The following is a 20,088-nucleotide window of genomic DNA, read 5'->3' as shown; positions in this document are numbered from 1 at the left end:
GTTGGTCGTCTCCAAGTGGTGGAATCCCCACTTGCACATTCAACCTCTGCTTGGTTGAAAAACAACTTGGAAAAATAAACAGCATCCGCATCTCTCGTGCAATTTGAATATATCTGAACAAAGAGATGTACAACTAATGATAAATGGTCATAGTTTTTGGATTCTAATCCGGTCCAGTTTCTTGATCCAAAGAAACTGAAGCTTAGTTACTTGGTACAATAAATGAAGCACTAGTTCTCACTTAAATGATTCCAAATAGGAACAAAGAAAACAACAATTTATTGTAAAAACAAATGGCATCAAACTAAACCTCCCAATGGAATTTACTATACAGATGTCTAAGACTTAAACAGCTACCGTCATACAGAACGACGAGAACATCACATAAATTAAATCCGTCATCCTCTTTCCCCATTAGTTGTCATTAGGGAGGTATTTTTCCTTCAGCTACAGAATTGTAAGCATTGAACTTCGGCTTAAGAAAGCTGAAAAAGAGAATAACACATCAGGAAGCATTTTGTTCCAGTGTTAAGAAACACGACTAACAAGAATGACAAGAACGAAGCAACTTGGAAATGCAAGTAGATGTCCAAAAGAAAGAAGAAACAATAGCATCCAAAATAAACATAATTTCACCCACAACAGGTCACGAGATTGCAAAGATGCAATTGCAAACGCACAAGGTTCTTCATGTTAATTGACTGATGCACACATCTCCATAGCTTGATATTTCTTCTTGTTGGTTCTGCTATCGAAGACTAATAGAGCCTTACGTATTCCTTTTGTTTTTTTTGTCAGTATATAGTTACAGATAATAGTTATTGCTGCTGCTGCTGTTGTTATATAGTTTCAGATAATAACTAGTGTTGGAGGTGCCAGAAATATGAACAGGGAATCTATTCCTTGACCACATCAAGACGTCCTGAGGTCGACGAGACCAGCAATAGAGCAAACACATGGCACCCCCCCCTTGAGCGGCCTTGAAATCTGTCTTCTCCAAATGCTGCAACCACGCAAGTTTTCTACCAACCGACTTGCGCTCCTCTTCTATATAACAACCCATCCTTTTTGTCTTCTAAGGCTGGCCATTCTCGTTTTGCTGCAATTTTGTTCTCTCGTGCTTCTGCAGGTTACTACTTCACCTGCGACTTCTTCTTTCATGGCTACGTCATCGACAGGGGATGCGCCGCCGTGAACAGACGCTGCCAACCTCGCCATCGTCGTGGAGAGAGACCCACCCAAGTGGCGCTTGTTAGAGCTGGGAATCAGGTCATGGCCCAAGTGAGTACACAACTCCACCGTCAAGCTCATCTTGGGGTCGATGTTGTTTCTGAGGGATAAATAGCTCATCGTATCGCCGTTAGATAGGTGGGGTTGCTCTCCGGGTAGGTATCTTCTCAGGTTTGATGCACAAGAGACGTGCTATCTTCTCAAAGGGAAGGTGAAAGCCTACAACGAGGGTTCGTCTCAGTGCGTGGAGTTCGGCGCAGGAGACCTTGTTGTGATTCCTAAAGGAGTCAGCTTCACCTGGGACGTCATAGTAGTTGTTGATAAGCACTATAAGTTTTATTCTTGTTAGAATTCCCACGACGCTGACACCTTGTACTAATGTTTAGTTAGTATTGACTTAGAAGAAGTTGTCTTCCATCGTCTTCATCCTTCATGTGAGTTGGTCTCGGTTGCACTTTTTTAACAGTTCCAATGACTAGATCCCACTATAGAAAGATGAGCTAACACAACGAAGGATACTTGGTTTTCTGGGAGTTGGAGGAAGAAAATGAGTTAAAAAAACATAGACCATCGTGATTGGGTGAGTCGATAATATAATGCATACTTTTCCTGTCACCACACATTTCGATTCTCTTTCATATGTTACAAATGGGGAATTAAGAAGCTTTCAAATTCTATCAAGTACAACAAATCATCATGAACAGTAACCATACTAAAGATTCAAGACCATAGTACATCCAACAATTACATAGATTTCATGAAGGGTTAAAAGACGTTCTATCCTCGGCAAGTTTTTGCTGCTCATTAGCTTACGCCTGTATAGGGAGCACAGCCTTCCTTTCCAAAAAAACAAAAAAAGAAAAGAAAGAGGTATATATATATTAGTCAAAGGCTTGATGGTTCGATCATCCAAGGGCAATGCTTCTAAGCTAAAAACTTGCATGTTTTACAACTGCAAAAGTTGATTCTCATCACTTCTTTTGATCGTCTAGGAGCAATTGTCATAACCATCAGTTCCTATAACATCAGTTTAAATGCAAATGGAATGTGCACCTATGTCAATTACAAATGATGATATTTCATTACATGTTAGCAATGTTATCATTTCAAAAAATTGAGGCATGACATATCAAAATAATGGAACGGACAGATGTATGCATGGCATTTTATGTTCGAGGGAAGCAAGGGATCAAAACAAGACCGAATGATGACGGGAGTGGCTTGATAATTACCATTAGGTATGTCTGAAAATATTACGAAATGTTATTCTGAATAAATAAGCATAGATATGTTGTTGGTTAAGCTCTTAAACTGCCAACCACATTGGAAGAGAGAGAACAATAAAAGAAGATGGAAAAATGTTACCTGAACAATGTCAATTTTGTTCTTGCAACCTTTCCACTCGAAAGAACTCGTCTGAAGATTGACAATAGCTATGAGATCACACATGAACCCTGCAAGCATCACTCTGGTTGAACAGCCGCTCCTTGAGCCAGTGTGCAGCACCATGAGCAATCTCGCCAAATCGAAGCCCACCATATCGAGATCGCCCTTGGGCTGGCTGTCCGGTGAGGATGTCAATAGGGCCACAACTCAAAAGAGGGAAACACTTCTTTTCCTAAATAAATTCGAGAGAAAAGATCATTCGATTCAAGTTGATATATCGCACAGCAAGAAGTGACAAAGCACGATGTTCCTAATCAATCGACCAAGAAACATGTGTACTTATCAATCGTGACCACTTCCAATCAACGAGGAAAAGAGAGGGGGACCTTGTCAGAGTCGGGCTTGCGACCGGGTTGGTGCTGGCGTTTGGGGTGTATCTCGATGTCGGTGGACTCGTCCACGATCTCTTGCATGGTGTTCTTGATGAACTCATCAAAGGAGTCGAGCTAATGGCGCACGAAATTATTCTGATTGGATGGGAAGGAATGGATAAAAATACTAAGACTAAGACTCATCCAAAAAAAAATTTTGATTGGATGAGAATGAATCCAAATTATTCTACCATATTAAATCTGGAACCTTGGTTCTTCCCAGAATTTGTGTTACCTTTTGATGCATATAAGATTAAACCGTGGATCATACTAATCAACTTACTTTTTTCTAATATTTATTATGAAAATAATATTAGTAAAAAAAAAAAAAATTATTAGTAAAAAAAATAGTAAAAATAAAAAAATAGTAAAAATCAAAATTGAAAAATATTAGTAAAAATAAAAATTAATAAAATATTAGTAAATATGAAAACAAAATAATAATAGTAAAAATCAAAACATCAATGATTTTGTTAAAATAGAATTTCAAAATTCTAACCAAGAAAAAGAGGGTCAATAAAATCGTGTACCAAATCTACAAAAACAAAACCAAAATAAATATCCTGAAGAGGATTACACGATATCAAACTTTAAAAAAGGTAAAAAAAAATAATATAAGAAAAATAAGGAAAGAGAACTAGATTTGTTCCTGAAAAAATATTTTATTTTTCAATTTAGATGGGATGACCCCTTGAATAAAAAAATGATTAATAATGTTATGATATATTGTCTCTTACTTAGATTGATAAATATAAAGGAAATTGCTATATTCTCGATTCAAAGAGGAGAGATACATCTAAATGTAATGCTGATTCTGAAAGATCTAGCTCTTACAGAATTAATAAAAAGGGGAATATTAATTATCGAACCAATTTGTCTATCTTTAAGAAGGGATGGAAATTTCATTATATATCAAATATATATAAAGAAAACACCAAATTAATAGAAAATATATAAAGAAAAAAAAATATTGATAAGAAGAATTAAAAAAAAAACCATTGGACGACATGGCAATATATTTATGAATGGGGATCAAGATCATTATAATTTTTTTGTTCCTAAAAATATTCTATCTTCTAGACATCGTAGAGAATTGAGAATTGTAATTTGTTTCAACTCTTATAATTCGGATATTATGAATATAAATATAGTATTTTGCAACAAAAACAACATAAGAAACTCTGAATAATTTTTAAATGAGGACAAATGTCTTAATACGGATTTAAATAAATTAATTAAATATAAATTATTTCTTTGGCCCAATTACTGATTAGATGATTTAGCTTGTATGAATCGCTATTGGTTTGATACCAATAATGATAGTTGTTTTAGTATGTCAAGGATACGTATGTAGCCACGATTTAGAATTATTTAATAATATATTTCCTATATATCACATGTCGTTTTCAGTAAATAAAAATCGAAAGATATACGCATATGGTGTGTTTTTAGTTGTAAAGAAATCATTCTCTTTCGTAAATGTAGAAATATATTATCCTTTTCTTTTTTATCTAAATCAAATGGAAAATTTGATTTAGATAGAAACAGAAAAATCTAAATTTTGCAGCACATCATAGCTCACTGTAAAATACCAAAATAGATCAATTTTGATTAAATGACAATACAAAGGCGAGTGAAGAATGATCCATGACTTCATACAATGGGCGTTTTAAAGAGTGCTAAGATGAATGATATTTGTTATTCTATGCTACAGACATTACATCGCACGGAAAATATCAATTCTTTCTTATCTGAAAAGAAACACAATCTTACAATTTATTTAGACAGCACGATCATGAGACCTATCCTTTTATTAAAGACAAGACAAAGTATTATTGTATAACATGAGGAATATTTGATTACAAATCAAGGCATAAGAAAATTAATAAGTCTGGAATGAATAAATAGAAAAGCTGGTTAAAGGGTCATTATCAATATAATTTTTTTCGAAAAAAATGGTCTTGATTAGTACCCAAAAAATGGCTAAATAGAGTCAATTAATGTTGTCCTATTCAAAATAAAGAATCAATGAAATTGCATTTATATAAAAATAAAAAGACTGATTAATACATTACATTAATGAAAATTTTTATACAGTAGATTTATCGACGAGTCAAAAAGAAAAGTTTTAAAAACACTACCGATATGATCTTTTATCACATGAATATATAAATTTTGGGGATAGTAAGGACTCGTACATATTGAAACCCGAATTGTGTTATCTATTACTAAATATGACAATTGATGATTATATAAAAAAAGATATTTTATTGATGTCCATAAAAATCTGGATAGAAAATATTTGAATTATAGAATTCTTCATTTTTGGCTTAGAAACAATAGTGATATTGAGAACAATAGTGATACTGAGGACTAAACTGATATGTATATCAGTACCAAAATTGATAAAAATACTAAGACTAAGACTATCAAAAAAAATTTTTTGATTGAATGAGAATTAATCAAAATTATTCTATCATATCAAATCTAGAACATTAGTTCTTCCCAGAGTTTGTGTTACCTTTTAATGCATATTAGATTAAACTGGGGATCATACCAATCAAATTATTATGAAAATTTATTATGAAAATGATATTAGTCAAAATAAAAATTAAATAATATTAATCAAAATTAAAATGAAAAAATATTAGTAAAAATCAAAATGAAAAAATATTAGTCAAAATCAAAATGAAAATAATATTATTCAAAATAAAAAAAATTAGTAATATCAAAATAAAAAATATTAGTAAAAATTAAAATCAAAAAATTATTAGCAAAAATCAAAATGAATAAAAATATTTGTAAACAATATAATGTTTACTTTCCCTGTCACCATACATTTCGATTCTCTTTCATGTGTTACAAATGGGGAATCAAGAAGCTTTCAAATTCTATAAAGCACAACAAATCATCATGAACAGTAACCATACTAAAGTTTCATGACCATGGTACAACAATTACAGAGATTTTTATGAAAGGTTAAAAGATGTTCTATCCTCGACAATTTTCTGCTACTCATTAGCTTACGCTTGTATAGGGAGCACAGCCTTCCTTTCCAAAAAAACAAAAAAAAAAGAAAGAGGTATATATATATATATATATATATATATATATATATATATATATATATATATATATATATATATCAGTCATAGGCTTGATGGTTCGATCATCCAAGGGCGGTGCTTCTAAGACAAAAACTTGGACGTTTTATAACTGCAAAAGATATTTCTCATCACTTCTTTTGATCCTTGGTCTGCAGTCTAGGAGCAATTGCCATAGCCATCAGTTCTTGTAACATTAGCTTAAATGCAAATGGAATGTGCACCTATGTCAATTACAGACGACGATATTTCATTACATGTTAGCGATGTTATCATTTCAAAAAATCGAGGCTTAACATATCAAAATAATGGAATGGACGGATGTAAGCATGGCATTTTATGTTCGAGGGAAGCAAGGGATCAATCAAGATTGCACGATGACGGGAGTGGCTTGGTAATTACCATTAGGTATGTCTGAAAGTATTACGAAATGTTATTCTGAATAAATAAGCATATATATGTTTGTTGGTTAAGCTCTTAAACTGCCAAACAAGTTGGAAGAGAGAGAAATAAAAGAAGATGATCACAAACCTCACTTTCACAGATCTCACCCTCACTTTCACAAACCTCAAACCATCAGCATTTGTAGTTATCAAAACCTACAAAATGTAGATATTCCTCGATTATCAAAATGGAACCGAATCCATTACTATGACTCTGACCTCTTCGATACTTTGAATGCCACAAGTAGGTGGTAAACTTGATCCACTATTCCATATTCACCAGGGTGCATACTCATGGTTTGGTCACATCGTCCTTGGGAATCATCTTGAGGAACAGTTCTTCTTGTCTTTCCTATGAGAACATCGTTGCCAAAGACCCGTGTCCCCTGAAACAAAAAAGAGATGGATCAAATTAAAAAAAGGACAAGGCTTTAACAGCTCAGATGAATGAGATGAGTCCTCGAGATACATGCGGGAGGTGCAAGACAATCAACACAGTTTTTCATATAAACCATGACACATGCCCTGAAACACAGAAACGCATAAATCCACATTCTAAACAGAGACCAAGCAAGCATAAATAGAATGATAATGGAACTACAATTACAAGCAATCATTATTCACAAGTTTGTTTAGTTAGAACACAGTCATATCCACATGCAGATCTCTGAATAGATACCACAAAACTTAAGAGAGCCTATAAAATATATCTAAATATGTAAAACAAACAAAATGAAATAAATAAATCATTGTCCACAAAGTACTGTTCTATTAGAGAAAGACATTTTTTGAACATTACATGTCTTTTACGTTCACACAAATGTCACTTGGAAGCATCAAGATATATAATATTTAATATTCAGCATTTCCAACAAAGCAACTCTTGCTTTGCAGAATCATTAATCAAAAGAAAGAGCGGTGACATCAATAGAAAACGATGTCAAGAATTCAGACCTCTTAATCATAAGCAAGTCTAGAAAAAAAATTTACAAGCTAGAAAAATCAAAGCGTACAGCACAAACATTTATTGCATAAGAAAATGAGCTAAAAGCAATGCCCAGAAAAACAACACCTGTTTTCTGAATTGTCTCGATATGTTGACCAAGAAATCAGGATCCCGATGAATTCTGACCCAGCAGCCATTGACAAAAATTTTAGTCAACTCTTCAATAAGAGCATGAGATATTTCCTACAAGAGGTGATAAAACGCAATAAGTCAGAAAATCACATCCATTCAATACTTACCTCAAAGGATTTAGTACGCAATTCTTCTAAAAGCTCCAATAGTAAATGTGCAGAAATCCCACTGTTATGTGCACCATTAGTGAAAATCAAAATAATATTAGTAAAACTCAAAATCAAAATAATATTAGTAAAAATCAAAATAAAAAAATATTAGTAAAAATTAAAATGAAAAAAATTTGTAAAATTCAAAATGAAAAAATTAGTAAAAATCAAAATAAAAAATATATGTAAAAATCAAAATAAAATAGTAAACATCAAAATCAAAGTAATCTTAGTAAAAATCAAAATCAAAATAATATTAGTAAAAATCAAAATAAAAAAAATATTTGTAAAAATCAAAATCAATATCAAAATAAAAAATTATTAGTAAAAATCAAAATCAAAATAATATTAGTAAAAATCAAAATCAAAATAATATTAGTAAAAATAAAAATTAAAAAAATATTAGTAAAAATCAAAATCAAAATAATATTAGTAAAAATCAAAACATCAATGATTCTATTAAAATAAAATTTTAAAATTCAAACCAAGAAAAAGAGGGTCAATAAAATCTTGTACTAGATCTTAAAAAAAAAAACCAATAGAAATATCATAAAGATGATTACATAAGATCAAACATTAAAAAAGGTAAAAAATTAAATATATATAACAAATTTGATTCTCTTTCATGTGTTACAAATGGGGAATCAAGAAGCTTTCAAATTCTATCAAGCACAACAAATCATCATGAACAGTAACTATACTAAAGTTTCATGACCATAGTATAACAATTACAGAGATTTTTATGAAAGGTTAAAAGACGTTCAATCCTCGGCAATTTTTTACTACTCATTAGCTTACGCAGAGCACAACCTTCCTTTACAAAAAAACAAGAAAAGAAAAGAAAGAGGTATATATATATATATATATATATATATATATATATATATATATATATATATATATCAGTCGAAGGCTTGATGGTTCGATCATCCAAGGGCGATGCTTCTAAGCCAAAAACTTGCACGTTTTACAACTGCAAAAGTTGATTCTCATCACTTCTTTTGATCCTTGGTCTGCAGTCTAGGAGCAATTGCCATAGCCATCAATTCTTGTAACATCAGCTTAAATGCAAATGGAATGTGCACCTATGTCAATTACAGACGACGACGATATTTCATTACATGTTAGCGATGTTATCATTTCAAAAAATCGAGGCTTGACATATCAAAATAATGGAACAGACGGATGTATGCATGGCATTTTATGTTCTAGGGAAGCAAGAGATCAATCAAGATTGCACGATGACGGGAGTGGCTTGGTAATTACCATTAGGTATGTCTGAAAGTATTACGAAATGTTATTCTGAATAAATAAGCATATATATGTTGTTGGTTATGCTCTTAAACTGCCAAACACGTTGGAAGAGAGAGAAGAATAAAAGAAGATGATCACAAACCTCACTTTCACATATCTCACTCTCACTTTCACAAACCTCAAACCATCAGCATTTGTAGTTATCAAAACCTGCAAAATGTAGATATTCCTCGATGATCAAAATGGAACCGAAACCATTACTATGACTTTGACCTCTTCGATACTTTGAATGCCACAAGTAGGTGGTAAACTTGATCCACTATTTCATATTCACCAGGGTGCATGCTCATGGTTTGGTCACATCGTCCTTGGGAATCATTTTGAGGAACAGCTTTTCTTGTCTTTCCTATGTAACATCATTGCCAAAGACCCGTGTCCCCTGAAACAAAAAAGAGATGGACCAGATAAAAAAAAGGACAAGGCTTTAACAGCTCAGATGAATGAGATGAGTCCTCGAGATACTTGCGGGAGGTGCAAGCCAATCAACACCCAGTTTTTCATATAAACCATGGCACATGCCCTGAAACACAGAAACGGATAAATCCACATTCTAAACAGAGACCAAGCAAGCCTAAATAGAATGATAATGGAACTACAATTACAAGCAATCATTATTCACAAGTTTGTTTAGTTAGAACACAATCATATCCACATGCAGATCTCTGGATAGATACCACAAAACTCAAGAGAGCCTATAAAATATATCTAAATATGTAAAACAAACAAAATCAAACAAATAAATCATTGTCCTCAAAGTACTGTTCTATTAGAGAAAGACATTTCATGAACATTACATGTCTTTTACGTTCACACAAATGTCACTTGGAAGCATGAAGATATATAATATTTAATATTCAGCATTTCCAACAAATCAACTCTTGCTTTGCAGAATCATTAATCAAAAGAAAGAGCTGTGACATCAATAGAAAACGATGTCAAGAATTCAGACCTCTCAATCATAAGCAAGTCTAGAAAAAAAAATTACAAGCTAAAAAAATCAAAGCGTTATGCACAAACATTTATTGCATAAGTAAATGAGTTACAAGCAATGCCTAGAAAAACAACACCTGTTTCCTGAATTGTCTCGATATGTTGACCAAGAAATCAGGATCCTGATGAATTCTGACCTAGCAGCCATTGACAAAAATTTTAGTCAACTCTTGAATAAGAGCATGAGATATTTCCTACAAGAGGTGATAAAACGCAATAAGTCAGAAAATCACAGCCATTCAACACTTACCTCAAAGGATTTAGTACGCAATTCTTCTAAAAGCTCAATAGTAAATGTGCAGTAAATCCTACTGTTATGTGCCCCATTAGTGAAAATCAAAATAATTTTAGTAAAACTCAAAATCAAAATAATATTAGTAAAAATCAAAATAAAAAAATATTAGTAAAAATTAAAATGAAAAAAAATTGAAAAAATCAAAATGAACAAATTAGTAAAAATCAAAATAAAAAATATTTGTAAAAATCAAAATAAAATAGTAAAAATCAAAATCAAAATCAAAATAATATTAGTAAAAATCAAAATAAAAAATATTTGTAAAAAACAAAATCAAAATCAAAATAAAAAAATTATTAGTAAAAATCAAAATCAAAATCAAAATAATATTAGTAAAAATCAAAATCAAAATAAAAAATTATTAGTAAAAATTAAAATCAAAATAATATTAGTAAAAATCAAAATCAAAATAATATTAGTAAAAATAAAAATTAAAAAAATATTAGTAAAAATCAAAATCAAAATAATATTAGTAAAAATCAAAACATCAATGATTCTATTAAAATAAAATTTCAAAATTCGAACCAAGAAAAAGAGGGTCAATAAAATCTTGTACTAGATCTTAAAAAAAAAAAACCAATAGAAATATCCTAAAAAGGATTGCATAAGATCAAACATTAAAAAAGGTAAAAAATTAAATATATATAACATATTCGATTCTCTTTCATGTGTTACAAATGTGGAATCAAGAAGCTTTCAAATTCTATCAAGCACAACAAATCATCATGAACAGTAACCATACTAAAGTTTCATTACCATGGTACAACAATTACAGAGATTTTTATGAAGGGTTAAAAGACGTTCTATCCTCGGCAATTTTCTGCTACTCATTAGCTTACGCCTATATAGGGAGCACAGCCTTCCTTTCCAAAAAAACAAAAAAAGAAAAGAAAGAGGTATATATATATATATATATATATATATATATATATATATATATATATATATATATATATATATATATATATATATATATATATATATATATATATCATTCAAAGGCTTAATGGTTCGATCATCCAAGGGCGGTGCTTCTAAGCCAAAAACTTGCACGTTTTACAGCTGCAAAAGTTGATTCTCATCACTTCTTTTGATCCTTGGTCTACAGTCTAGGAGCAATTGCAATAGTTATCAGTTCTTGTAACATCAGCTTAAATGCAAATGGAATGTGCACCTATGTCAATTACAGACTACGATATTTCATTACATGTTAGCGATGTTCTCATTTAAAAAAATCGAGGCTTGACATACCAAAATAATGGAACGGACGGATGTATGCATGGCATTTTATGTTCGAGGGAAGCAAGGGATCAATCAAGATTGCACGATGACGGGAGTGGCTTGGTAATTACCATTAGGTATGTCTGAAAGTATTACGAAATGTTATTCTGAATAAATAAGCTTATATATGTTGTTGGTTATGCTCTTAAACTGCCAAACACGTTGGAAGAGAGAGAAGAATAAAAGAATATGATCACAAACCTCACTTTCACAGATCTCACCCTCACTTTCACAAACCTCAAACCATCAGCATTTGTAGTTATCAAAACCTGCAAAATGTAGATATTCTTCGATGATCAAAATGGAACCGAATCCATTACTAACTTTGACCTCTTCGATACTTTGAATGCAACAAGTAGGTGGTAAACTTGATCCACTATTCCACATTCACTAGTGTGCATGCTCATGGTTTGGTCACATCGTCCTTGGGAATCATCTCGAGGAACAGCTCTTCTTGTCTTTCCTATGATAACATCATTGCCAAAGACCCGTGTCCCCTGAAACAAAAAAGAGATTGACCTGATAAAAAAAAAGACAAGGCTTTAATAGCTCAGATGAATGAGATAAGTCCTCGAGATACTTGCGGGAGGTGCAAGCCAATCAACACCCAGTTTTTCATATAAACCATGGCACATGCCCTGAAACACAGAAACGCATAAATCCACATTCTAAACAGAGACCAAGCAAGTCTAAATATAATGATAATAGAACTAAAATTACAAGCAATCATTATTCACAAGTTTGTTTAGTTAGAACACAGTCATATCCACATGCAGATCTCTGAATAGATACTACAAAACTCAAGAGAGCCTATAAAATATATCTAAATATGTAAAACAAACAAAATGAAACATTTCATGAAGTACTGTTCTATTAGAGAAAGACATTTCATGAAACATTTCATATCTTTTACGTTCACACAAATGTCACTTGGTAGCATTAAGATATATAATATTTAATATTAAGCATTTCCAACAAAGCAACTCTTGCTTTGCAGAATCATTAATCAAAAGAAAGAGCTGTGACATCAATAGAAAACGATGTCAAGAATTCAGACCTCTCAATCATAAGCAAGTCTAGAAAAAAAAAATTACAAGCTAGAAAAATCAAAGCGTACAGCACAAACATTTATTGCATAAGAAAATGAGCTACAAGCAATGCCCAGAAAAACAACACCTGTTTCCTGAATTGTCTCGATATGTTGACCAAAAAATCAGGATCCAGATGAATTCTGACCCAGCAGCCATTGACAAAAATTTTAGTCAACTCCTGAATAAGAGCATGAGATATTTCTTACAAGAGGTGATAAAACACAATAAGTCAGAAAATCACATCCATTCAACACTTACCTCAAAGGATTTAGTACGCAATTCTTCTAAAAGGTCCAATCGTAAATGTGTAGTAATTCCTACTGTTATGTGCACCATTAGTGAAAATCAAAATAATATTAGTAAAAATCAAAATAAAAAAATATTAGTAAAAATTAAAATAAAAAAAATTAGTAAAAATCAAAATGAAAAAATTAGTAAAAATCAAAATAAAAAATATTTGTAAAAATCAAAATAAAATAGTAAAAATCAAAATAATATTAGTAAAAATCAAAATAAAAAATATTTTAAAAATCAAAATCAAAATCAAAATAAAAAAATTATTAGTAAAAATTAAAATCAAAATAATATTAGTAAAAATTAAAATCAAAATAATATTAGTAAAAATAAAAATTAAAAAAATATTAGTAAAAATCAAAATCAAAATAATATTAGTAAAAATCAAAACATCAATGATTCTATTAAAATAAAATTTCAAAATTCGAACCAAGAAAAAGAGGGTCAATAAAATCATGTACTAGATCTAAAAAAAAAAAACCAATAGAAATATCCTAAAAAGGATTGCATAAGATCAAACATTAAAAAAGGTAAAAAATTAAATATATATAACATATTCGATTCTCTTTCATGTGTTACAAATGTGGAATCAAGAAGCTTTCAAATTCTATCAAGCACAACAAATCATCATGAACAGTAACCATACTAAAGTATCATGACCATGGTACAACAATTACAGAGATTTTTATGAAGGGTTAAAAGACGTTCTATCCTCGGCAATTTTCTGCTACTCATTAGTTTACGCCTATAAAGGGAGCACAGCCTTCCTTTCCAAAAAAACAAAAAAAGAAAAGAAAGAGGTATATATATATATATATATATATATATATATATATATATATATATATATATATATATATATATATATATATATATATATATATATATATATATATATATATATCAGTCAAAGTCTTGATGGTTCGATCATCCAAGGGCAATGCTTTTAAGCCAAAAATTTACACATTTTGCAACTGCAAAAGTTGATTCTCATCACTTCTTTTGATCCTTGGTCTACAGTGCAATTGCAATAGCCATCGGTTCTTGTAACATCAGCTTAAATGCAAATGGAATGTGCACCTATGTCAATTACAGACGACGATATTTCATTACATGCTAGCGATGTTCTCATTTAAAAAAATCGAGGCTTCACATACCAAAATAATGGAATGGACGGATGTATGCATGGCATTTTATGTTTGAGGGAAGCAATGGATCAATCAAGATTGCACGATGACGGGAGTGGCTTGGTAATTACCATTAGGTATGTCTGAAAGTATTACGAAATGTTATTCTAAATAAACAAGCATATATATGTTGTTGGTTATGCTCTTAAACTGCCAAACACGTTGGAGGAGAGAGAAGAATAAAAGAATATGATCACAAACCTCACTTTCACATATCTCACCCTCACTTTAATAAACCTCAAACCATCAGCATTTGTAGTTATCAAAACCTGCAAAATGTAGATATTCCTCGATGATCAAAATGGAACCGAATCCATTACTATGACTTTGACCTCTTCGATACTTTGAATGCAATAAGTAGGTGGTAAACTTGATCCACTATTCCACATTCACTAGGGTGCATGCTGATGGTTTGGTCACATCTTCCTTGGGAATCATCTTGAGGAACAGCTCTTCTTGTCTTTTCTATGATAACATCATTGCCAAAGACCCGTGACTCTGAAACAAAAAAGAGATTGACCAGATAAAAAAAAGGACAAGGCTTTAACAGCTCAGATGAATGAGATGAGTCCTCGAGATACTTGCGGGAGGTGCAAGCCAATCAACACCCAGTTTTTCATATAAACCATGGCATATGGCTTGAAACACAGAAACACATAAATCCACATTCTGAACAGAGACCAAGCAAGTCTAAATATAATGATAATGGAACTACAATTACAAGCTATCATTATTCACAAGTTTGTTTAGTTAGAACACAGTCATATCCACATGCAAATCTCTGAATAGATACCACAAAACTTAAGAGAGCCTATAAAATATATCTAAATATGTAAAACAAACAAAATGAAATAAATAAATTATTGTTCACAAAGTACTGTTCTATTAGAGAAAGACATTTCATGAAATATTCCATATCTTTTACGTTCACACAAATGTCACTTGGTAGCATTAAAATATATAATATTTAATATTCAGCATTTCCAACAAAGCAACTCTTGCTTTGCAGAATCATTAATCAAAAGAAAGAGCTGTGACATCAATAGAAAACGATGTCAAGAATTCAGACCTCTCAATCATAAGCAAGTCTAGAAAAAAAAAATTACAAACTAGAAAAATCAAAGCGTACAGCACAAACATTTATTGCATAAGAAAATGAGCTACAAGCAATGCCGAGAAAAACAACACCTGTTTCCTGAATTGTCTCGATATGTTGACCAAGAAATCAGGATCCCGATGAATTCTGACCCAGCAGCCATTGACAAAAATTTTAGTCAACTCCTGAATAAGAGCATGAGATTTCCTACAAGAGGTGATAAAACGCAATAAGTCAGAAAATCACATCCATTCAACACTTACCTCAAAGGATTTAGTAAGCAATTCTTCTAAAAGCTCCAATCGTAAATGTGTAGTAATTCCTACTGTTATGTGCACCATTAGTGAAAATCAAAATAATATTAGCAAAACTCAAAATCAAAATAATATTAGTAAAAATCAAAATAAAAAAATATTAGTAAAAATTAAAATGAAAAAAAATTAGTAAAAATCAAAATGAAAAAATTAGTAAAAATCAAAATAAAAAATATTTGTAAAAATCAAAATAAAATAGTAAAAATCAAAATCAAAATCAAAATAATCTTAGTAAAAATCAAAATCAAAATAATATTAGTAAAAATCAAAATAAAAAATATTTGTAAAAATCAAAATCAAAATCAAAATAAAAAAAATTATTAGTAAAAATTAAAATCAAAATAATATTAGTAAAAATCAAAATCAAAATAATATTAGTAAAAATAAAAATTAAAAAAATATTAGTAAAAATCAAAATCAAAATAATATTAGTAAAAATCAAAACATCAATGATTCTATTAAAATAAAATTTCAAAATTCGAACCAAGAAAAAGAGGATCAATAAAATCTTGTACTAGATCTTAAAGAAAAAAACCAATAGAAATATCCTAAAAAGGATTGCATAAGATCAAACATTAAAAAAGGTAAAAAATTAAATATATATAACATATTCGATTCTCTTTCATATGTTACAAATGTGGAATCAAGAAGCTTTCAAATTCTATCAAGCACAACAAATCATCATGAACAGTAACCATACTAAAGTTTCATGACCATGGTACAACAATTACAGAGATTTTTATGAAGGGTTAAAAGACGTTCTATCCTCGGCAATTTTCTGCTACTCATTAGCTTACGCCTATATAGGGAGCACAGCCTTCCTTTCCAAAAAAACAAAAAAAGAAAAGAAAGAGGTATATATATATATAAATATATATATATATATATATATCAGTCAAAGTCTTGATGGTTCGATCATCCAAGGGCAATGCTTTTAAGCCAAAAACTTACACGTTTTACAACTGCAAAAGTTGATTCTCATCACTTCTTTTGATCCTTGGTCTACAGTCTAGGAGCAATTGCAATAGCCATCAGTTCTTGTAACATCAGCTTAAATGCAAATGGAATGTGCACCTATGTCAATTACAGACGACGATATTTCATTACATGCTAGCGATGTTCTCATTTAAAAAAATCGAGGCTTGACATATCAAAATAATGGAACGGATGGATTTATGCATGGCATTTTATGTTCGAGGGAAGCAAGGGATCAATCAAGATTGCACGATGACGGGAGTGGCTTGGTAATTACCATTAGGTATGTCTGAAAGTATTACGAAATGTTATTCTAAATAAATAAGCATATATATGTTGTTGGTTATGCTCTTAAACTGCCAAACACGTTGGAGGAGAGAGAAGAATAAAAGAAGATGATCACAAACCTCACTTTCACATATCTCACCCTCACTTTCATAAACCTCAAACCATCAGCATTTGTAGTTATCAAAACCTGCAAAATGTAGATATTCCTCGATGATCAAAATGGAACCGAATCCATTACTATGACTTTGACCTCTTCGATACTTTGAATGCAACAAGTAGGTGGTAAACTTGATCCACTATTCCACATTCACTAGGGTGCATGCTCATGGTTTGGTCACATCGTCCTTGGGAATCATCTTGAGGAACAGCTCTTCTTGTCTTTCCTATGATAACATCATTGTCAAAGACCCGTGACCCTGAAACAAAAAAGAGATGGACCAGATAAAAAAAAGGACAAGGCTTTAATAGCTCAGATGAATGAGATGAGTCCTCGAGATACTTGCGGGAGATGCAAGCCAATCAACACCCAGTTTTTCATATAAACCATGGCACATGGCCTGAAACACAGAAACGCATAAATACACATTTTAAACAGAGACCAAGCAAGTCTAAATATAATGATAATGGAACTACAATTACAAGCAATCATTATTCACAAGTTTGTTTAGTTAGAACACAGTCATATCCACATGCAGATCTCTGAATAGATACCACAAAACTCAAGAGAGCTTATAAAATATATCTAAATATGTAAAACTAAAAAAATGAAATAAATAAATCATTGTTCACAAAGTACTGTTCTATTAGAGAAAGACATTTCATGAAACATTTCATATCTTTTACGTTCACACAAATGTCACTTGGTAGCATTAAGATATATAATATTTAATATTCAGCATTTCCAACAAAGCAACTCTTGCTTTGCAGAATCATTAATCAAAAGAAAGAGCTGTGACATCAATAGAAAACGATGTCAAGAATTCAGACCTCTCAATCATAAGCAAGTCTAGAAAAAAAAAATTACAAACTAGAAAAATCAAAGCGTACAGCACAAACATTTATTGCATAAGAAAATGAGCTAAAAGCAATGCCCAGAAAAACAACACCTGTTTCCTGAATTGTCTCGATATGTTGACCAAGAAATCAGGATCCCGATGAATTATGACCCAGCAGCCATTGACAAAAATTTTAGTCAACTCCTGAATAAGAGCATGAGATATTTCCTACAAGAGGTGATAAAACGCAATAAGTCAGAAAATCACATCCATTCAACACTTACCACAAAGAATTTAGTACACAATTCTTCTAAAAGCTCCAATCGTAAATGTGTAGTAATTCCTACTGTTATGTGCACCATTAGTGAAAATCAAAATAATATTAGTAAAATTCAAAATCAAAATAATATTAGTAAAAATCAAAATAAAAAAATATTAGTAAAAATTAAAATGAAAAAAATTAGTAAAAATCAAAATGAAAAAATTAGTAAAAATCAAAATAAAATAGTAAAAATGAAAATCAAAATCAAAATAATCTTAGTAAAAATCAAAATCAAAATAATATTAGTAAAAATCAAAATAAAAAATATTTGTAAAAATCAAAATCAAAATAAAAAAAATTATTAGTAAAAATCAAAATCAAAATATTATTAGTAAAAATCAAAATCAAAATAATATTAGTAAAAATAAAAATTAAAAAAATATTAGTCAAAATTAAAATCAAAATAATATTAGTAAAAATCAAAACATCAATGATTCTATTAAAATAAAATTTCAAAATTCGAACCAAGAAAAAGAGGGTCAATAAAATCTTGTACTAGATCTTAAAAAAAAAAAACCAATAGAAATATCCTAAAAAGGATTGCATAAGATCAAACATTAAAAAAGGTAAAAAATTAAATATATATAACATATTCGATTCTTTTTCATGTGTTACAAATGTGGAATCAAGAAACTTTCAAATTCTATCAAGCACAACAAATCATCATGAACAGTAACCATACGAAAGTTTCATGACCATGGTACAACAATTACAGAGATTTTTATGAAGGGTTAAAAGATGTTCTATCCTCGGCAATTTTCTGCTACTCATTAGCTTACGCCTATATAGGGAGCACAGCCTTCCTTTCCAAAAAAACAAAAAAAGAAAAGAAAGAGGTATATATATATATATATATATATATATATATATATATATATATATATATATATATCAGTCAAAGGCTTAATGGTTCGATCATCCAAGGGCGGTGCTTCTAAGCCAAAAACTTGCACGTTTTACGGCTGCAAAAGTTGATTCTCATCACTTCTTTTGATCCTTGGTCTGCAGTCTAGGAGCAATTGCCATAACCATCAGTTCTTGTAACATCAACTTAAATGCAAATGGAATGTGCACCTAAGTCAATTACTGACGACGATATTTCATTACATGTTAGCGATGTTATCATTTCAAAAAATTGAGGCTTGACATATCAAAATAATGGAACGGACGGATGTATGCATGGCATTTTATGTTCGAGGGAAGCAAAGGATCAATCAAGATTGCACGATGACAGGAATAGCTTAGTCATTACCATTAGGTATGTCTGAAAGTATTACGAAATGTTATTCTGAATAAATAATCATATATATGTTGTTGGTTAAGCTCTTAAACTGCCAACCACGTTGGAAGAGAGAGAAAAATAAAAGAAGATGATCACAAACCTCACTTTCACAGATCTCACCCTCACTTTCACAAACCTCAAACCATCAGCATTTGTAGTTATCAAAACCTGCAAAATGTAGATATTCCTTGATGATCAAAATGGAACCGAATCCATTACTATGACTTTGACCTCTTCGATACTTTGAATGCCACAAGTAGGTGGTAAACTTGATCCACTATTCCACATTCACCAGGGTGCAAGCTCATGGTTTGGTCACATCGTCCTTGGGAATCATCTTGAGGAACAGCTCTTCTTGTCTTTCCTATAATAACATCATTGCCAAAGACCCGTGTCCCCTGAAACAAAAAAAAGATTGACCAGATAAAAAAAAGGACAAGGCTTTAACAGCTCAGATGAATGAGATGAGTTCTCGAGATACTT

This window comes from Musa acuminata, chromosome BXJ1-6 (genome assembly GCF_036884655.1).
Source record: "Musa acuminata AAA Group cultivar baxijiao chromosome BXJ1-6, Cavendish_Baxijiao_AAA, whole genome shotgun sequence".
Classification (NCBI taxonomy): domain Eukaryota; kingdom Viridiplantae; phylum Streptophyta; class Magnoliopsida; order Zingiberales; family Musaceae; genus Musa; species Musa acuminata.
This window is presented reverse-complemented; position numbering follows the sequence as displayed.